Source organism: Protopterus annectens, chromosome 10.part0, assembly GCF_019279795.1.
Source record: "Protopterus annectens isolate FY-2018-M chromosome 10.part0, PAN1.0, whole genome shotgun sequence".
In the NCBI taxonomy this organism is placed as follows: domain Eukaryota; kingdom Metazoa; phylum Chordata; order Ceratodontiformes; family Protopteridae; genus Protopterus; species Protopterus annectens.
In genome coordinates this window covers 1,801,712,122-1,801,734,558 of record NC_056744.1, presented here as the reverse complement: position 1 = coordinate 1,801,734,558, position 22,437 = coordinate 1,801,712,122, and the positions used below count along the sequence as shown (strand labels likewise).

Genomic DNA, 22,437 nt, shown 5'->3' with positions numbered 1-22,437 from the left:
AATTGAGGTCCCATGCAGGAGTTGGTGATCTCCTGGGAGGTCTTAAGTTTTTGGCCCCTCTGAGATACTGCTTTAGCAGGGGATGAGAAAAGAGGGGAGGGCTCTGTGTTGTAATGAGCTGAAATGGCAGAGGCATGAATTTTTATGGAAGAGAAAGATAGGCCCTTGTGAAGCATCTCAGTTAAATATTGCAGAATCTGAGGAATATTGGGCATTTCTGTGCTTATTCCTTGTGCCTAATTCCAGGCACAAAATCTTTTCCATTTACCAGCATAAGATTTTCTAGAGCTAGGCTTTCTAGCCTCCAAAATGACATCCATCACAGGTTTGCTGAGAGATGTAACTGGTGAAATTAGTTGATTAGCCATGCTGCACGATTCAGAGTTTGGAGCTGAGTGTGTATTTGAAAGTTCTGCTGAGACAGTAGATAAGATGTCTGAGGCAGGTACCACGGAGGAAGGTGTGACATATTGCGCAGGAGTGGGTACCAGTGTTGGCGAGACCAGTCTGGAGCAATCAGAATAATTTTTGGTTTTTCCTGTCTGACTTTTAGTAAAACCTTGGAGAGCAGAGGCAGAGGGGGGGGGGAGCATAGACTGATAGTTTTTTTCAAGTTGAAGGACAGAGCATCCACTTTCCAACTTTTTTTGTGATGGATTCTTGTGCAGAATTTGTCCAACTGATAGATCTTTTTGCCTCACCCCAAAACTATGTCTGGGCTCCCCCATTTGCGTGTCAACATGCTGAAGACTTGTGGATCCAGTTTCCATTTGTGTGGGTCCATAAGTTTTCTGCTTAGTTCATCTGCCAGAGTGTTTTGCTTTCCTGGCAGGAACTGAGCTTGCAGATGTATTTGGTAAGATAAGACTGTGTTCCACAAGGCCATGGTTAGTCTGCAAAGGAGGTAGGAATGGGTTCCCCCCTGCTTGTTTATATACCACATGACTGTGGTGGTGTCAGTCTATCTGTAGTTGTCCTGGATGAAGAAAGTCCTTGAAAGCTGTCAAGAGTATTCTGTACAGCTAGCATCTCTTTCTGGTTGATATGCAGGTGCATTTGATTTGGGCTCCATTCGCCCTGAATGCATCTCCCTGCCAGATGCGCCCCCAAGCATAGTCTGATGCATCTGTAGTCAGGGTTTGGGTGGCAGGGGGTGGAATGAATGACAGTCCCTTGTTTTGGTGACAGGCCTCTGCTCACCATAGGAACTCTTGCTGCAGGTAAGGAATGATAGGAATCATTGTTTCCAGGCTGTGACAATGTTGACTTCATAAGCTTTTTAGGTACCATTGAAGTTTCCTCATATGCAGTCTTGCATATGGAATTAGTAGAATGCAGGAAGCCATGAACCCAAAGGCCTGCAGAATTTGTCTTGCAGACAACTGGATTTTTGTGGCCACTTGTTTGAAGTAGATCATCAATTGGATTTGTTTGTCTGGCGTGAGGTAAGCCATCTGGGCAGTTGTATTCAAGCTTGCACCCAGGAATGTAATTTTTGAGAGGGTAGCAGTTGTGATTTCTATGGTGTACCCTAGGCAAGTTAGAAGCCTTTTTACAAACGCCAGTTGCTGTAGAAGAGTGTCCTTGTTTTCTGCCTGAATTAGACAATTGTCCAGATAAGGATAAATTTGAATGTTTCTTTGTCTGCAAAATGCAATTACTGGTGCCAGGCACTTTGTGGAGACCCTGGGCGCAATAGATAAGCCAAAGGGCAGTGCAGAGAACTGGTAATGCAAATAGCCTGCTTTGAAGTGGAGGTATCTTCTGCAAGATTCCCTGATTGGGATATGCAGGTAAGCCTCTTTTAAGTCTAGAGTTACCAACCAGGCATCCTTGCCTAGCATAGGCAGTAACTGTTGTAGGGTCAGCATCTTGAATTTTGGAATGTCCAGAAATGTGTTTAAAATTGATAAGTCGAGAATTGGACGCCATGATTTGTCTTTTCTGGGTACCAGGAAAAGTCTTGAATAAAAACCTTGTCCCTTTTCCTTTTCTGGTAATGGTTGAATAGCCCCCATATCCATGAGGGACATAACTTGCTTCTGGGCCTCCGCCCACTGTTTTGGAGGCAGATCTGGCCATCCGTTTGGAATTGGCAACGTGTGGAAATGAAATCTGTATCCCTGGGATACTATATTTAAAACCCACTTGTCCTGGGTAATTATATGCCAATTTTGTGCATGAAGTGCTAGTGTTCCCCCCAAAGGGGCTGCCAAAAGATAAGTGTTTGGAAATGGCAGGGGAAAGTCATTGAGACTGTTTATCGTAGGGGGGTGCCTTGCTACTTCCAGATTTGGAGGTGGAGCCACCCTATTGTTTTGTTCTGTAAGTTCCTTGTGACTGAAACCTGGAGCCTTTGGAGTGTCTGGGTTTGACCTGAGCAGCTCTGGTGGGAACTGGAAAGGACGAATTCTTAGTAGGTCAATGCCTACTGAACATGGGTGGCTGCACTTGCAGGAAATCTTTTACAGTTTGCATAGATTTAGCTTGTCTTCCAAAACTTCTTCTGCCTTATTACCAAATAGACTGTCCTGTTGTACAGGAGCATCCAACAATTTTGCTTTAACATGATCAGGCAGATTTTGCTACTTGAGCCAAGCATGCCTTCTTATCACAGATCTGGTTACAGCGGCCCTTACAAGAGGCCTCCAAAGAATCAAAACCACATTGCAAAGTATGCTTTCCAACTTGTTCAGCTGAATGTAATAAATCCTGAAACTCTACTTTCCACACAGTCAGAAATCAACATCATTTTCTGTTTAAGTAAGCCCATGACATGCTGCTGATATTTAAGAATATGAAATTGACAGTTTGAAGCCCTGATTGCCAGGGTTGCAGACATGTAAACCTTCTTACCCCATCTATCCAGCACCATGGAGTCTCTATCAGAAGGGGTAGGATTTTTAACAGTAGAAGCCTTAACACCCTTGGGACCCTGAGAGATTGTTTCAGGGTCAGCAGTAGGATTTTTAAAAAGAAATGTGTGGGAGTCAGGAACCCTGTAATATCTGTCTGGCTTACTAGGAGCCAGAAGCAGGGAATCAGGAGCCATGCTGGATTCTGAGAAAACATCATCAACAATGTCTAGAACAGGAGGTATAACCAAAGGCCTATGTTGAGGAAAAAGGAAATCCCTAAGCCTCTTTTTGGATTCTGAAAAATCCTGACTCTCCCAATGAACATGTTCCCTTAAGGTATGCAAAGTTTCTCCAAAAGAAAAATCCTCAGGAGGAGAATCAGAAGGGATGGATTTGTCTGCATCAGAGTCCTCATAAGGTTGAATAGATAATTCCTGATCAGAAGAGGAATCAGAAGAAATGGAAACCTGGATCTGAAGATTCATAATCAGTGCCTTGCCTAGGCCTCTTAGCAGGAAGGGGTTGGGAGCCCCTGATGAAGGTAATTAACTCCTCAGACATTTTGATCATTTGTTTTTTAGGCATAGGGGCCTAAGCACGTGGCCCATGTGTCAGTTTTTTTAGACATAGAAGTTGGTTTTGGCCTTGTTTTTGAGGATGGCGTGGGTTTAATATACAAATCTTTAGGCCTGAAAACACCCTCAAAAGCCGGTGCCTGCTCAATGGCACTGGACCCATCTAAAGGTAGAGACATCCACAGGTTCAATACTTGAAGTGTCTTGTGGCATACCGGACTCCGAATGGGTCTCAGTAGAGGCCTGCCAATCAAAAGTAGTGGGTATCAGGGGCTGCGAAAGCGCCTCACTGAGTACCGGCGACTAGCTTAGGAGAAGCTTTGTCGTTGGTTTTGGACCTCGACAGTCTGTCTCTGTCTTTTTCTTTGTGTTTTTTGTGAATTCCGGTAGTCTGATTGCTAACCGACGACATTTATAGTTAAATCTTGAACCAAAATATTTAGATGCAAAAATATACCAACGCTTAATAGTGCGTTGGTAAAATTTAGCACAAAACCGACAGCAAGGCACGTTGTGGTCAGGGCCTAGGCAAGGAATACAGTACAAATGAAAATCCTTATGAGGTATTTGCTTCCCACAAGTAATACAATTATTAACTTTTACTGACATTGGTAAGGAGGAAGAAAAAGATTCTCCAATGGGGTACTTGGCTTTAGGTTGAAGACTTTGGTTCTGAAACTCGAAAATTTCAAGAGTCGGCCGACAGGCACTTGTGAACTGCTTCTGCTTCGGGCACCGCGTGGCAAGAAAGACTAATGAAAATGGCGTCGGCTGCATGTTTTATACCCCTGACGACCTGACATCATGGAAGAAGGGACAGCAACTGACACAGGACCCAAGACTTTGTTATTCAGGCCGACTGAGGGCAACCTGCAAGCAGATTACCCAAATGTAATGACTGCAACAGTGAAACACGAAGAACACCCCCCCCCCCCAAAAAAAAAGTACTTCACAAAATTTTGTGTGGAAGATTAGCAATGTGCTTGGCGACCGAGACGGAGGTACCATTAGAGACAAGTTCAGTACAGAACACCAAGCTTCCTAAAACAGCTGACGAAGGCATTATGGCGACACTCTGAACTAGCTGCTACCCTGAGTACATAGTTTACCTTGCATTTCTTAATAGTAAGTCTGAGGAACCTATCACTTAAATCTGTGTTATAATGAAGTGTCATAAAGTACAGTTTTGTACCTACCATAAATGTAGATGTTCGAGTGCTAATACAGCTGCAGTCATAACAGATGGGTTTTCTTGCCGTCAGGCGGGTCCTCGGTCGGCCGAATTCCAAAGTCTAGGTCCGGCGTCGGATGTCATCGCTTCTTCCCTGACGTCAGTGCAACAGGGGTATAAAAGAACCAGCCGACGCCATTTTCTTCAGTTTTTCTTGCCCCAGATGTCAGGTGCCCCCAGAAGGAAGGCAAAACATAAATTTATGTAATAATGCAATGCAATATAATCAAAAAACAGAAGTTGCAAGCAAATACACCATAAAAGAATACCCCAATGAGGTTTTACGAGGAGGTGTTCGCCATTAGGCTTGTCCCAAGAGGGGAAGGAGGGAGGGAAACCTGGACTGCAGCTGTATTAGCACTCGAACATCTACATTTATGGTAGGTACAAAACTGCACTATGTTCATCGTGCATACAGCTGCAGTCATAACAGATGGGTAGAATCCCAAAGCTAAAAAAGGGGTGGTAAGCACTAAGTGGAACTAGGAGCCAGGATGCCCTGCAAAACTGCAGTGGCAAAGCCCGCTCTAGATTTGCAGTATAATGATAGGTGATAGTGCTTGGAGAAAGTATGTACAGAACTCCAAGTGGCTGCTTCCAAAATATCTTTTGTAGGAACCCCCATGAGGAAAGCTGCAGAGGTAGCTGTGGCCCTTGTGGAGTGAGATCTGATGCCTGTAGGTACTGTTTTACCATGAAAAGAGTAACAAAAGCGTATACAGTGGGCTATCCATTTTGAGATTGCCTGTTTGGAAATAGGCTTCCCTTGAGCACCTGTAGCATAGGACACAAAGAGTTGCTCTGACTTTCTGAAAGGCTTTGTTCTGTCCAAATAATAATGGAGCTGTCTGTGAATGTCCAAGGAATGTAGTAATCTCTCCCCTTTGTTTTGTGGATTAGGGTAAAAGGTAGGTAAGTGGATAGCCTGATTTAAGGCTACCCTGGATACTACCTTTGGCATAAAGGAAGGATTGGTTCGTAAGGAAACTGTCCTGATGGAAAATGACGAAAGGCTGCACAGCCATGAGGGCTTGTAGTTCCGAAACCCTGCGTGCTGAGGTGATAGCCAGAAGGAAGGCTGTTTTCCATGACAAATATTGCAGTTCTGTTGAAGCAGCTGTCTCAAAAGGAGGCAGGGTCAGTTTTTCTAGAATGAAATTGAGGTCCCAAGCAGGTACTGCTGGTTTCCTTGGGGGTTTTATATTCTTAGCCCCTCTGAGGAACTGTCTTAAGAGGGGGTGAGAGAATAAAGGAGGATCAGTGTTGTATTCTGCAGAAATGGCTGAGGCATGGATTTTGATGGAGGAGAATGAAAGTCCACTGCTTAGCATCTCAGCTAGATACTGTAACATTTGAGGTAAATTCAGTATTCCAGGATTCTGACCCTTTTTCTGATTCCAGGCACAAAACTGTTTCCATTTTGCGAAGTAGGCTTTTCTAGTAGAAGGTCTTCCGGCCTCCAAAATGACATCCTGCACCTCCTTGGAGAGTAGGGTCTGTTGTGATGCTAAGGAATCTTCCATGTGGCTAGACTGAATGTTTTCAGCTGACTGTGAAGAGTTTTGAAGTTGTGTTGAGTCAGTAGAAGAGGCATTAGAGACAGGATCCATGGTGGGGAATGCGTCAGGCTCCTCAGGAGTGGGTACCAGTGTTGTCTTGGCCAGTCTGGAGCAATGAGAATCATCTTTGGTCTGCCTGCTCTGGCTTTTAATAGAACTTTGGGCAGCAGAGGAAGAGGTGGAAAGGCATAAACTGTCATTCTTGTCCAACTGAAAGAGAGTGCGTCCACTTTCCAGGCCTGTGGATGAAAGGTCCTTGAGCAGAATTTTGTCAATTATTTCTGTGGGTGGCAAATAGATCTATGTCTGGCCTTCCCCATGCTTGAATTATCTTTGTAAAAATTTGCGGATGCAACTTCCATTCGTGTGGATCTGTCATATTTCTGCTCAGGTTGTCTGCCAGCGTGTTTTCCTTGCCTGGCAGGAACTGTGCTTGAAGTTGGATTTGTAATTCCACAGCCATGTTCCATAGAGACATGGCTAGCCTGCATAGGGGATATGAATGGGTTCCTCCCTGTTTATGTACCACATCACTGTGGTGTTGTCTGTCCTTATCAATAGCTGGCCTGGATGCAGTAGGTCTTTGAAAGACATAATAGCATTTATTACTGCTAGCATTTCCTTTTGATTGATGTGTAGGTGCTTTTCTTTTTGTGACCATTTGCCCTGAATGCACCGATCTGTCATGTGCGCCCCCCAGGCGTAGTCCGAGGCGTCTGTTGTGATGACTTGATTTGCTTGAGGCTTGTAGAATGGGAGTCCTATGTTTCTTTGGCATGCTTGAGCCCACCACAGGAATTCCTTTTGAAGACATGGAATCAGTGGTATAATTGTTTCCAAACTGTGGCTGTGTTGAGACCATAAGTTTTTTAGGTACCATTGAAGTTTCCTCATATGCAGCTTTGCACATGGGATTAGCAGGATGCAAGATGCCATGAATCCCAGAGCCTGCAGGATTTTCCTTGCAGTCAGCCTGGTGGGGGTTGCCAGTTTTCTGAAGTATTGAGTTAGTTGCCCTTGTTTCTCTGGCATGAGGTAGGCCATCTGGGTGTTTGTATTCAAGCTAGCACCCAGGAAAATTATTGTTTGAGAGGGTATTAGTCTTGATTTCGTTTTGTTGACTGTGTATCCCAGAGAATTCAACAACATTATTACAAACAACAGGTGTTTGAGAAGTATGTGTTTGCTGTCCGCTTGGATCAGGCAGTCGTCAAAATATGGGTATATTTGTATCCCTTGAAGTCTGCAGAAGGCAATTACTGATGCCAGGCATTTCGTGAACACTCTGGGCGCAGTAGATAAGCCAAAGGGCAATGCAGAGAATTGATAATGGGTTGACCCTGCAAGAAATCTGAGGTATCTTCTGCAATCTTGTCTGATTGGGACATGCAGGTATGCCTCCTTGAGGTCCAATGTTACCAGCCAAGACTCCTTGCCCAGCATGGGAAGAAGCTGCTGTAATGTGAGCATCTTGAATTTTGGTACGAGTAAATATGTGTTTAGGATGGATAGGTCCAAAATAGGTCTCCAATCTTTGCCCTTCCTTGGTACCAGGAATAGTCTGGAGTAAAAACCTTGACCTTGTTCTTTTGCAGGTACCTCTTGAATAGCTTTCATGTCCATGAGATCTGAAATTTGTTTTTGTGCCTCTGCCCTTTGATTGTGTGGCAGGTTTGGCATGCCTCTCATTTTTGGAAGGGTGTGAAAGTGGAATCTGTAGCCTCTGTCTATGATGTCCAGGATCCATTTGTCTTTTGTGACAATATGCCAATTTTTCGAAAATAATGCCAGTTTTCTGCCTAAAGGTGCTGCCATTTGAGCCTTGCTTGGCATGCAAAGGGGAAAGTCATTGGTTCTGTTTTCTGAATGGCTGTGAACTATCCTCACCACCTCTTGGTGTAGGTGCTTGCCATTGTCTACCTCTAAATGATTCTTGAGATTGCCCTCTACCCCTCGGGTGCCTGTATCTACCTCTTTGAGGTCTGTCCGTGGCTGGAAAGGACCAATTTTTTGAAAGCCAATTTCTACTGAAATGTGGTGGTTGTACCTGTAGGAAATCTTTCACAGTTTGGATTGATTTTGCCTTTTCCTCCATTTTCTTTAATACCTCCTCAGCTTTAACCCCAAACAATACATGTTTTGAAGAGGTGCATCTAGTAATTTTGCTTTGACATGATCTGGTAAGGTTTGCTCTTTGAGCCAAGCATGTCTACGTATGACTGATCCTGTAACAGCAGCTCTACATGAGGCCTCTAAAGCATCAAAACCACATTGCAAGGTATGTTTACATACTTGCTCTGCACTATGCAACAAATCCTGCAACTCCTTCAAGTCTGGTTGTTCAGGTTGTGACATTCTGCTTTTCAACTGAGATAACAAAAACTGTTGATACTTTAACATACGGAACTGACAGTTTAATGCCCTCATGGTTAAGGTGGCCGAGGTGTATACCTTTTCCCCCCACCTTTCTAAAGCTCTGGAATCTCTCTCTGAAGGTAATGGATTTTTGGCAGTGGAGGCCTTAATTCCCTTGGGACCCTGTAAAATAGTTTCTGGGTCAGCCGCATGGCTTTTGTATAGGAATTGGTGTGAATCAGGAACCCGGTAATACCTGTCAGGCTTGACTGGAGCTGGAGGTAAAGAATCTGGGTTAAGGCTGGCCTCTGAATACACATCTAGTATGTCCAAGACAGGAGGTATAGCCAGAGGCCTGTGCTGAGGGAGCAAGAGGAAATCCCTGAGCCTTTTCTTGGAGTCTGAGTACTCTTGGCCTTACCAGTGGAAGTGTTCCCTCAAGGTATGCAAAGTTTCCCCAAAAGAGTAATCCTCAGGGGGGGAGACCGAGGGAATGGACTCCTCTGCATCAGAATCTTCAAAAGGGGAGTATGAATGTTCCTGGTCCTCAGAATGTTCTGAAGTAATGGAGGCCTGGTCCAAGGAAGGGTATTCTTCCTCCACTCTGGGCCTTTTGTCCGAGGGGGGTTGAGAACCCCTGATAAGAGTAATCAAATCCTCAGCCATTTTGAGCATCTGCTTTTTAGGCATGGGGCCTTGAGTGGGGCCCTGTGGAGCTTGTCTTTTAGTATGCATGGCTGCTTTAGATTTAGTGAAAGCCTTAATGGAAAAAGAAGAAGAAGGCCTGAAGACACCTTGAGAGGTGGCAGGCCTGTCTAAACTCTGAGTTTCCCCGCCAAGAGTGGCTTCGGTATCTGTAATCGGGGTGTAGGCCGAAGAGCCTGTGACCTCGGGCACAGAAGACACCGCTAATGAAGTGTCATCGGTAGTCAGGGGCTGCGTAGGCGCCTCGCTGAGAACCAGAGCACCTGTAGACGGCTTTAGCGTGGTGTCGGTAGAATTCGCGGACCTCGTATGTCGGTCCTTATCTTTGCATCTTTTACTCAAAACTGGAGTTGGAGTATCCGACGACATAATGTAATTAAACTTTTTGCCAAAATAGTGTCGAGCGAACTCCGCCCGACGCTTAATAGTGTGTCTGTTGAATGTAGCACAAAAACGACAGGCCGAGACGTCGTGGTCTGGGCCTAAGCAAGGAATGCAGAGGGAATGGAAATCCTTATGCGGTATTTGCTTCCCACATGAAATGCAATTATTAACCTTGTCTGACATCGGTCTGAGGCAAGAAAAGTTTCCCCAACGAGGTACTTCGCTTTCAAGAAGTCTTCGGTTGAAAAATATTCGTAATCTCAGGAGCTGGCTGACCGGCACTTGCGAACTGCTTCTGCTTCGGGCACCGCGCGGCAAGAAAGACTGAAGAAAATGGCATTGGCTGGTTCTTTTATACCTATTGCACTGACGTCAGGGAAGAAGCGACGACATCCGACGCCGGACCTAGATTTTGGAATTCGGCCGACTGAGGACCTGCCTGATGGCAGGAAAACCCATCTGTTATGACTGCAGCTGTATGCACGATGAACATCTTTAGTATCCCTGAAACATATTTAAAAAATCAGACGCATAAATTTTCCACAGCTTCAGTATAAATATCATTAAATGCTACTTTGTAGCATATTATCTGGACTATGGTTTAACTGGCTAAATCTCTTTGCAACAATGCACGTCTTATGCTGTAACATACATGATGTATACATGCAAGATCTCTACGATGCAAACATTATGTTCTACCCGCAAAAGGGCACCTCAATCAGTGGAAGCGGAATATGGACATGTACTTGAAGTAAAGCCATAAATTTTCCCCCACTTACACAGAACACAAAGAATCAGGCATGCTTTAAATATGCATGCAATGGCTTAAAAAGTTACTAAACAACTCAGAATACCTCTGAAACTCACATGAGAGTTAATTTTTTAATCTGGTATGAGCAAAATCATGACCTCACATTTAAGCATTTAAAACCATCAGAAGAGGTGTGTCCATCCTTTATTTTTTTAATGACCAGGCACTGGTACTTCCAACCTTGAGGTGACCCGAATGAGAATGTTGCAGACTATGATAAACCACAGATGGGACTGACACATTCGTGGAATGAATGAATAAGGCAGACTTGTGGAATGGTGAAAAAACCTGGGGAAAGATGAACAATGGCCTGAAAAAAGAGGGAGCTAGAGACAATCTGATGGGATATTCAAAGATTTATGTCACCCACCAGAAACTAACAGCAGAACAGATGAAAGCAAAAGCCAATGAATGCCTTAATGGTGGGTCATATCTCAGCAACAGTCTAAAATGTTTAACAAGGGAAAACCAGCCATGTAAAAGACAAGATATGAAAACAAGAATTTAAACCATGCTCTCTGGTAAATTTAGAAACCACCACACTCACCCAGAAATTCAGAAACTATCAGCTTACTGCATTTGGTGGAACAGAGTAATAGCAGTGATGTGCAGAGAGAGGGCAACTCAGAGACATGCATAATACAACCACACTGCCATGGATACAGCCACGCTGCCATGGATATAGCCACGCTGCCATGGATACAGCCACGCTGCCATGGATACAGCCACACTGCCATGGATACAACCACACTGCCATGGATACAACCACACTGCCATGGATACAACCACACTGCCATGGATACAACCACACTGCCATGGAAAATGCAAATTATGGAATAATAATATACAAATGAACAAAATGATGGAAAGCAGATAAACTAGAAATGAAAATCAGGACAGACATGGAAGAGCAATTCAGAAAGGTATATCAATTGCACACCGAGTTACGATGAGCAGATATAAGTAGACCAGCATTTCCTGAGGAACATGCAAACTGACCGAACTAAGACACAGCAGTAGCATCTGTAGTAACTGAATGACCCAGTGAAAGTGACAGTGCATGCCTTTACCCTCCGCATGTCAGTGTTCCAGCTGCAGCTGACCTATCTTCTCCACAACAGGGACACAGCTGAGCCCTACATTGTGGACAGACACCCCCAAATGGCAGCCAGCTTGTGTGTGTCATTTTCACATGACATCACACGGGCTTCATGGAATGCCTACCCTAGTGGATACCAAGGTCTGTAACATTAATCATCTTTGTTATGAGACTTTCTAGCAGCCATCATGGACATAGGAGTTCTGCAAGTATTTGCCTCACAAACCCTAAACCAGTTCCTTGCTGTAATGTTGCAAATGGAAGACCGTGATCCCCATGGACATCAGAGAAGAAAAACTCCATCAAGCAGACATGTTATGAAATTGACTGTTGCCTGAGGTTCTAGGCCATTGATAGAACCCACCTCACTTCTGTGCAGTGTAAGCTCACACCTGGGAGTGCACTGCCTAGATTAGGAACAGTGTAGTTCATAAAGGGCAGTAGGTTAATGGAAAGCAGTCACTGTAGAGTCAGAAAGGTTTACAAAGGAATGTGGTAATCCTGGTAAATGACAGACTGAAAGTGATAATCTCGTACCAGGATGAAAAGAAAATGTGGTGCAACACTAGAGAAAAACAAATGCAAAGTCTCCTCAATGGAGGGTTGTTAATAAGAGCCCACCAAAGGTAATGGAAACGGTTGGCGCAGGAGCAGAAAATAATCCACAGAAGTTGTAGTGGGTCCTGGTCTCCATTCTACTGTGCCCAGCACAATTCCATACAACAGAAATGGTCAAAAGGGCACACGACAGCAACAGGAGTGTAGTTCTAGCAGCTTCTCTTCAAACAAATCTGCTTGTCAGTTGTTACTGTCTCTTGTATTTATGGAAATGTCAATCAAGTTACAATTCTTTCTTTGGTGTTTTGTCCTTTTCTTCTTTGAACTGCTACACACCACAGTCATAAAAAATTCACAGAATGCCAGAGCCATGCGCACATGGCATGATGACAACAAAATGTAACGGGGCTCCAAATCAGAGATAGAAAACTTGTGTAAAATCTTACCATAACCATAGATGTCCTTCTCTTCCATGTTGCAGTATTCTACATGCAGGTTACCCTTCTTCCTTTCGCATACGTCTGGACAGTATTCCAAACCTCAAGGTGCATGACGTGGCTGAAGGAATGTGGGCCATAAAAGTGTGACATCTGCATGCACCAGCTCTCAGAACAGAAGGCCCCAGTCGGAGTCAGTCCTAGTGGGGCATAGCGCATCCAGCACTACCCAGAAGAGTAAGTGCAACCTGACAGGAGGGGAAGAAGGGAGGGAAAGAATACTGCAACATGGAAGAGAAGGACATCTATGGTTATGGTAAGATTTTGCACAACTTTTCTATGTCCTACTCCAATGTTGCAGTATTTTACATGTGGGTGAGTGCCAAAGCTGACTGTGAATGGGGTGGTGGCCTGGAAGAAGTTTCCAGGAATCCATGAAGGACAGCCCTGGCAAACCCCACCCTGGCCCTAGAGATATGGTCCAGCTTGTAATGCTTAGTGAAAGTTTGCATTGAGGACAAAGTAGCTGCCTCAAAAACTGTGTTGGTGTCTAGCCCCTTGAAGAAGGTTCCAGAAGAGGCCATTGCTCTAGTGGAGTGGGCTTTTATGTTACCCTGCAAGGTTTTCCCATGGTACAAGTAACAGAAGGAAATGGCCCTGGAGATCCATGCTGAAATGGTCTGTTTGGTTACTGCTTTCCCCAGGGCTCTGGGGTGGAAGGAGACAAACAGTTGGTCTGATTTCCTAATGGACTTGGTTTTATGCAGTTAAAACCTAAGCCGTCTGTGGACATCTAGGGAATGAAGTACTCTCTCACTTTCCCCCTGCAGGTTGGGGAAAAAGGTGAGCAGGTGTATGGCCTGGTTCAAGGATAGGTCATTCACTACCTTGGGCATGAAGGACAGTTTAGTTCTGAGAGTAATCCTGTCAAGGTGGAAGACTTGAAACGGTGGTGTAGCCACCAGAGCTTGTAGCTCTGAGACCCTCCTGGTTGAGGTCAGAGCCACCAATAAAACAGTTTCCACGTGCAAAATTTTAGGGAGGCTTTGTCTGCTGACTCAAAAGGAGCTAGTGTGAGTTTTTCCAGTACACAGTTAAGATCCCAGGGAGGAGAGGACGGTTTCCTGGGGGGTCTCAGGTGAAGTACCCATTTGAGGAAGAGTTTGGCAGGATGTCTGGATGCTAGGGGTGAATCCAGAGGGAGACAGGCAGAGACTGCAGACAAGTGTGCTTTTAAGGATGAGTACGCCAGACCCATCTGGAATAGTTCACACAGGTAAGACAGGATAAGAGGAATATCACTTGCCAGCGGGTCCAACTGTCTTTTGTGACACCATATGGAAAAACATTTCCATTCTGAGAGGTAAGATTTTCTTGTGCTAGGTTTCCTGGCCTCCTGCAGGACATTGAGCATGTCCTTGTTGTACAGGTGTCTAAAGGGGATCAGAATCCTATCAGCTACAGGTTGAGGTGCAGAGAATGCCACCGTGGGTGTATCTGTGTTCCCTTGGACTGTGTGAGGAGGTCCACTGAGGGGGACAAGTTGTGGTGATTGCCCTTGGACAAATGAAGGAGAAGGGGGAACCAGTGCTGTCTTGGCCAGTAGGGAGTCACCAGCAAGATTTTTGGTGTGTCCTGCTGAATTTTCAGCAGCACCTTTTGAATCAAAGGGAAGGAGGGGGAAGCATACAGAAATTTCCCCTACCAAGAAATTGAGAAGGCATCTGTTGCCAGTGCTTTGGGGTCTGGTGTCCTGGTGCAGAAGCCAGGAAGTCACCTGTTGGTGGAGGAGGCAAACAGGTCTATTTGAGGTGTACCCCACCAGTGGACCAGATCCAGGAAGACATCTCTGTGAAGCATCCATCTGTGGTTGTTTGAAATGGTCCTACTGAGATAATTTGCCTGGGATTTGTGAAATGAGGGGATATAAACTGCCTGCAAGGTAATCCCCTGTGAGGTGGCCAGTTCTCACACCAGCAGAGCTAGTCTACATAGGAGGTAGGATTTGGTCCCTCCCTGTTTGTTGAGATACCACAGGACAGTGGTGCTGTCTGTGAAAATCTTGACACGGCCTTGCTGGAGGTAGGTTAGGAAGGCTTGTAGAGCCAGGAGGACAGCCCTCATCTCTCTGACATTGATGTGCTCTAGTCTGTGTGTGTTTGGCCACAAACTCTGCATCTGTCTTTGACCTAGTGTTGCTCCCCAGCCCAGATCTGAAGCATCTGTATGCATGATCTGAGTGTGTGGGTGTGGCTGTAGAGGAAGGCCTGGGTTCTTGTCCACCTGTACAAGCCACCACTGAATTTTCTGTTTCAAGCAGGGAAGAAGAGGAACCCTGAATTCCAGGGGATGGGAATGTTGGGTCCAGACTGATCGAAGATACCACTATAGTTTCCTCATGTGCAGTCTTGCTAAGAGGAGCATGGGTATAGTGGCTGCCATGTAACCCAGAAGTCCCAGATACTGCCTTGCTGTCAGTTCTGATGCTTGGAGGACACAGAGCAGGTAGTCTGGTGGCAGGAAGGTCTTCATCAGGTCTGTCTGGATTCTGCAACCCAGGAAAACAATGTCCTGTGAGGGCTCCAAGTGGGACTTTGGGAGATTTATTTGAAATCCTAGAGACTGCAAGAGGTGCAGAAGGGCCTGAGTGTCAAGCAGGGTCTTCTGATTGTCTGCCTGAATCAGCCGGTGGTCCATGTAGGGGAATATTTGGATACCCTTTGTTCTGCATTAAGCAATGACTGGAGCCAAACATTTTGTGAATACCCTGGGTGCAGTGGAAAGCTCAAAGAGCAAAGCACAGGACTGAAAATGGGATGAGCCTGCCAAAAACCTCAGGTACTTCCAGAATTTGGGTTTTACTGGGATGTACAAGTGAGCATCCTTTATATCTAGGGTTGCTATGAACCCCTGAGGCAGAAGCAGGGGGAAGAGAGTGGGGAGGGTGAGCATCCTGAAGGTAGGCACCTTTAGGAAAGGGTTGAGACGTGACAGATCTAGTATAGGTCTCCATGGTCTATCCTTTTTGGGAACCAGAAAAATTCTGGAGTAAAACCCTCTTCCTTTTGATTCCAGAGACATTGGTTCTATGGCGCCTTGAGTCAGCAGAGCTTGGAGTACCGGCTGCAGGTGGGGCAGCTGACTGATGGGTGGCTGTGCAGAGCATAATTTTACTAGGGGAGAGATCCAGGTCATAAAGTAACCATTCTGGATGATGGAAAGAACCCATTTGTCTGAGGTAATGTGGGACCATACAGAGAGAAAGTGAGAGAGATGGGCAGGTAGGGGTAGTCAGTTAGGAGGGAGAGATAGTGAGGTTGGCTGGTAGTCAGACACTACCTGCCCTATCTTGAAAGGGAGGCCTCTGACTGGTGGCTGGAGAAGCTCTAGCCAGAGGAGGCTGTTTTCTAGGAGGTCTCCTAGGCCTGGAGGGAACCATAGGGTGAGAAGGCTTCCTAATGAATTGTGTTTCGGCAGGGTAGTTCCTATGGAATTTAGGGACGGCAAGACTAGCAGGTGTTTGAGGTCCTGCATTTCTTTGCCTTTTTGCTGTAGTCAGCTACTTTGGAGCCAAACAGGGCAGAATGATCTAAAGGGGCATCAGTAAGCTTAGCCCTGAAGTAGTCAGGGAGGGGCTGAAGACGTAGCCAAGAGTATCTCTTTAAAGCAGAAGCTGATGCAGCTGACCTAGCTGAGGCTTCAGCTGCATCATAACTGCACCTTATGGAGTGTCTATTCACCTGACAGGTGAGGGCTAGCAGGGAGGACAGGGATGCTTTGGCTGCACAGTCTGGGATGTCAGCCAATTCCTCAGTGGCCTTATCCAGCAGGACTAAGGAGTACTTGGCCATGTGAGTCTGGTAATTTGTGGCCCTGACAGACAGGGTGGCTAAAGTGTAGATTTTCTTCCCAAGATGTTCCATTGTCTTGCTGTCCTTATCAGCTGGAAGAATAGCTGTAGTAGGCAGAAGTTTGGAAGCCCTATCAGTGGAAATGGAGATGTGGCTGGGTCAGCTGGAGGGCACTTAAGGAGAAATTTCTCTGATTCTGGGACCTTGTACAATCTGTCAGCCCTGCTTGGGGCTGGACGTTGGGAGTCAGGGTTGAGGGTCGCTGTGGAAAAAGCATCTAGAAAATCCTGCAGAACAGGGGGGAATAGCAGATGGACTGGAAGAGTCTATCTGTATGAGGTCATAGAAAGTACAGTTTTGTACCTACCATAAATGTAGATGTTCGAGTGGTTATGCTGCTGCAGTCATCACACTTGGGTTATCCTGCCGTCATGCGGTCCCGCAGTCAGCCAGAATTCCAAAGCCTTGGTCCGGCGTCGGTTGTTGTCGCTTCTTCCCTGACGTCAGTGCGGCAGGGGTATAAAAGACGCAGCCGATGCCATTTTCTTCAGTTTTTCTTGCCCCAGATGTCAGGTGCCCCAAACTAATAAGGCAAAATAAGTAGCTTGCAAAACATACCTTAGTGAAAAAACAAAAGTACTAGTTGTAAGCAAATACACCATATAGACATGCATCCAAAAAGGTTGATGTACATGGAGGTATAAGAAAACCCTTGTTAGGTAGAGGGGATGGAGGGAGGGTAACCTGGACTGCAGCAGCATAACCACTCGAACATCTACATTTATGGTAGGTATAAAACTGTACTATGTTCATCGTGCTATGCTGCTGCAGTCATCACACTTGGGTTGAGTCCCAAAGCTATAGTTGGGTGGTAGGAACTAAACTGGGTTAGGTGCAGCTAAAATGCCCTGCAGGACTGCAGTGGCAAATCCAGCTCTGGTTTTTGAGTACAGTGGAAGGTGGTAATGCTTGGTGAAGGTGTGCACTGAACTCCAGGTAGCTGCCTCCAGAATGTCCTTTATTGGGACTCCTCGGAGGAAGGCTGCTGAGGTTGCTGTAGCCCTGGTAGAATGAGACCTAATATTAGCAGGCACTGCTTTCCCATGGTGCGAGTAGCAAAAGCGGATACAATGTGCTATCCATTTGGAGATGGTCTGTTTTGAAATAGCCTTTCCTTCTGAACCTGGTGCATAGGAAACAAAGAGTTGGTCAGATTTTCTGAAGGTCTTTGTCTTGTCCAAATAGTAACGTAACTGTCTGAATGTCCAAAGAGTGAAGGAGTCTTTCTCCTTTATTCTGTGGGTTTGGATAAAAGGTGGGCAAGTGTATGGTCTGATTGAGAGCCACACTAGATACTACCTTTGGCATGAAGGAAGGGTTGGTTCGTAAAGATACTCTGTCCTGATGGAAAATGATGAAAGGTTCCACTGCCATTAGTGCCTGCAGTTCTGAGACTCTGCGTGCTGAGGTGATAGCCAGCAGCAGGGCTGTTTTCCAGGACAAGTACTGAAGCTCTGCTGAAAAGGCTGGTTCAAAAGGAGGTAGTGTTAACTTTTCTAGCACAAAATTTAGATCCCAAGTTGGAGTTGGTGGTTTTCGGGGGGGTCTTATATTTTTTGCCCCTCTGAGAAACTGCCTTAGCAAAGGATGAGAGAAAATGGGAGGATCCGTATCATATTGAGCTGAAATGGCTGAAGCTTGGATCTTTATAGATGAGAAAGAAAGGCCTTTGTGTAGCATCTCAGTTAAATATTGGAGTATTTGAGGAATATTTGGGATGCCAGGATTTAGACTTCTGGCCTGGCTCCATACACAAAAATCTTTTCCATTTGTCTGAGTAAGTTTTTCTGGTGCTGGGCCTCCTGGCCTCCAAAATGACCTTCTGGACGTCCTTTGAGAGGAGTGTTGATTGATAATTTAAGGTATTCTCCATGCAGCTAGATTTAAGGTCCTTAGTTGACTGTGAAGGATCTGAGAGTTTTGTTGGGTTAACAGTACAGGGAATTGAGGTAAGATCCATGGAGGGCTACGAGTCAGGTTTCGTAGCAGTGGGTACCAGTGCTGACGTGACCAGTCCGGGGCAATGAGGATCATATGTGGTCTCTCTGATCTTACTTTCAGTAATACCTTGGTCAGTAGAGGCAGAGGTGGGAAGGCGCAGACTGACAATGCTGTCCAACTGAATGATAGGGCGTCCACTTTCCAGGCCAGGGGATAAGTCCTTGTGCAAAATATTTGAGGCTGGCAATTGTTGGTTGAGGCAAACAGGTCTATGTCTGGTGGTCCCCACCTTTGAATTATCATTGAAAATACTTGTGGGTGTAGTCTCCACTCGTGAGGATCTGCCAAATTTCTGCTTAATTCGTCTGCCAATATGTTCTCCTTTCCTGGCAGGAATTGCGCTTGCAGTTGTACTTGGTAAGTTAATGCTGTGTTCCACAGGGCCATTGCCTGCCTGCATAATGGGTAGGAGTGCGTTCCTCCTTGTTTATTTATGTACCACATAACTGTGGTGTTGTCCATCCTTATTAGAAGTTGTCCTGGATGCAAGAGGTCCTTGAAGGCTGTTAGTGCATTTTTTTACAGCTAGCATCTCCTTTTGATTGATGTGTAGATGCCTTTGATTTGCAGACCATTTGCCCTGTATGCATTGTCCTGCCATGTGTGCACCCCAGGCGTAGTCTGATGAATCTGTTGTCAAGGTTTGGTTTGCTGGAGGTAAGACAAAAGGAAGACCCTTGTTTGCTTGGCATGCTTGAGCCCATCATAGAAACTCTTTTTGAAGGCAGGGAATGAGAGTTATACTTGCTTCGAGGCTGTGTCTGTGTTGGGACCATACACTTTTTTGGTACCATTGTAATTTCCTCATATGCAGCTTTGCATGTGGAATTAGTTGAATGCAGGATGCCATGTACCCCAATGCCTGCAGGATTTTCCTTGCAGTCAGCTGGGTAGAAGTTGCCATCTTTTTGAAGTATTGAGTCAGTTGTTTTTGCTTGTCTGGCGTGAGGTAAGCCATCTGGGTCATTGTATTCAAGCTGGCACCCAGGAAAATTATTTCTTGTGAGGGTATTAGTTTTGACTTCTTTTTGTTTACTGTGTACCCTAGGCAACTTAGCAACTTTGTTACAAATGCCAGATGCTGTAGTAGGATGTCTTTGCTGTCCGCTTGGATCAGGCAGTCGTCCAGATATGGGTAAATTTGTATTCCTCGTTGTCTGCTGTATGCAATTACTGATGCCAGGCATTTCGTGAATACTCTGGGCGTAGTAGATAAGCCAAAGGGCAATGCAGAGAATTGATAATGCGCTGTGCCTGCCAAAAATCTGAGGTATCTTCTGCAATCTTGTCTGATAGGGACATGCAGGTATGCCTCTTGGAGGTCCAACGTTACCAGCCAAGACTCCTTGCCCAGCATGGGAAGAAGCTGCTGTATTGTGAGCATTTTGAATTTGGGTATGTCCAGGTACGTGTCTAGAATTGAAAGGTCTGAGATGGGTCTCCAGGCTTTGTCCTTTCTTGGTACTAGAAACGGTCTTGAGTAGAATCCTTGACCTTGCTCTTTTGCAGGTACCTTTTGAATTGCTTTCATGTTCATGAGAGCTGAAATTTGTGTTTGTGCCTCTGCCCATTGGTTTGTTGGCAGATTTGGCATGCCTCTCATCCATGGTAAAGTGTGGAAATGAAATCTGTAGCCTCGGGTAATAATATCCAGAACCCATTTGTCCTTTGTTATGATGTGCCAATTTTGTGGAAAAAGAGCCAGTTTTCCTCCTAGAGGTGCTGCCTGGGCAATTTTGCTTGGCAGACGAAGAGGAAAGTCATTGAGTTTGTTTCCTGAAGGGTTGAGATCTGTCGTCTCCCCCTCTTTGAGTTGTTGTTTGCCATTGTCTAGGCCTAAAGGAACCTTGTGCCTGGCCTCTGCCCCTAGGGCGTCTGTACCTGCCCCTTTGGGGTCTGTCTGAAGCAGGAAAGGACCAGTTTTTTGATGGCCAGTTTCTGCTGAAGCGAGGAGGTTGTACCTGTAAAAAATCTTTAACTGTTTGCATTGATTTTGCCTTTTCTTCCATTTTCTTTAAAACTTCCTCTGCTTTGACACCAAATAACGCATCCTTTTGCAGTGGAGCATCCAGTAATTTTGCTTTGACATGTTCTGGTAAAGTCTGCTCATTTAGCCAAGCATGTCTACGTATTACAGACCCTGTGACTGCTGCTCTACATGAGGCCTCCAAAGAATCAAAACCACAATGCAAGCTATGTTTTCCCACCTGTTCTGCTGCATGCAACAAATCTTGTATCCATTTGAAATCTGGTTGATCTGTTTGAGGGATCATTTTTCTGTTTTAACTGAGTAAGCAAGTACTGCTGGTATTTAATCATGTGGAATTGGCAGTTTAATGCCCTCATGGCCAAAGTGGCAGACGTATACACTTTTCCCCCCATCTTTCTACTGCCCTGGAATCTCTTTCTGCAGGTAGTGGATTCTTAGCAGTAGAGGCCTTTACCCCTTTGGGACCCTGGGAAATGTTTTCTGGGTCTGCAGCAGGGCTTTTATATAAAAACTTGTGAGAGTCAGTGACTCAATAGTATCTGTCTGGTTTAGCTGGTGCTGGAGGTAAGGAATCTGGATTTAGACTAGATTCAGTGTAAACATCATCCAGAATGTCTAAAACTGGAGGAATGGCTAGGGGTCTATGCTGAGGGAGAAGAAGAAACTCACGGAGTCTTTTCTTGGAGTCAGAGTAATCTTGTCCTTCCCAGTGGAAATGCTCTCTCATGGTGTGCAGGGTTTCCCCAAAATAAAGGTCTTTGGGGGGGGATACAGAGGGCATAGACTCCTCAGCATCTGAGTCTTCGTAGAGAGGGTAGGGGTAATCCTGTTCCTCAGAGTCTGCTGGGGAAATGGATTCTTGATCAGAAGGAGGTAAATCTTCCTCCAGTCTAGGCCTTTTGTCAGGAGGGGGCTGTGAACCTCTGATAAGGGTAATCGGGTCCTCCGCCATTTTGAGCATCTGTTTTTTAGGCATAGGGGCCTGTGTGGGAGTCTGTGGTCCCGGTTTCTTAACCTTTGGAAGCTTAGCGTAGGACTTAACTCAGAGAGTAGTCGGTTTAAAGACGCCTTCTGAAACCGAAGGCCTGTCCATAGTCTCCGGTTCACTGCCAGGGCTGGCGTCCGCGAGTTGAGAAGGAACAGGCTCCAGAGGCCCAGTCGATTCTGACTGAGAGGTAGTCGTATTTTCTAAATCTGCGGTAGTCAGGGGCTGCGTAGGCACCTCACTGAATACCGGAGATCCGGCGGCACACCTGACCGAAACCTCGGTATCTGGTCTAGGCTGCCTGTCTTTGTCCTTGCGTTTTTTAAAAATAGCTGTTGTCGGTTGTTCCGACGACATGATGTAGTTGAATTTTTCTGCCAAAATAATGTCGGGCGGTTAATAGTGCGTTTATTGAACCTAGCGCAAAACCGACAACCAGAGACGACGTGGTCTGGGCCTAGGCAATGTATATAATAAGAATGAAAATCCTTACGAGGTATTTACTTCCCACAAGAAATACAATTATTAACTTTGTTTGACATCGGTCTGAGGCAAGAAAAGTTTCCCCAACGGGGTACTTAGCTTTATAGAAGACTTCGGCTGAAATTCTGTTCGAAAATCTCAGGAGCTGGCCGATCGGCACTTGCGAACTGCTTCTGCTTCGGCACCGCATGGCAAGAAAGACTGGAGAAAATGGCGTTAGCTGCCTCTTTTAATCTCCTGCCGCACTGACGTCAGGGAAGAAGCGACGACAACCGACGCCAGACCAAGGCTTTGGAATTCGAGCCGACTGCGGGACCGCCTGATGGCAGGATAACCCAAGTGTGATGACTGCAGCAGCATAGCACGATGAACATCCTCTTCTGCACCTCTGCCATATTAGTAGAGTCCCACTTAAAGTGGTCTTTCATTTTGCAGATTGTTTCCCCAAAGGTTATATCCTCAAACAGGGTGCCCGGCTCAATGGGCTCTTCCTCT

General features: G+C 45.6%; 1 protein-coding gene across 5 annotated transcripts in view; it reads right to left on the bottom strand.

Moving 5' to 3' along the window:
* Positions 1-22,437, bottom strand: part of RNF40 (ring finger protein 40) — a 713,617-nt gene that overhangs the window by 261,756 nt on the left and 429,424 nt on the right. The window lies entirely within an intron of this gene.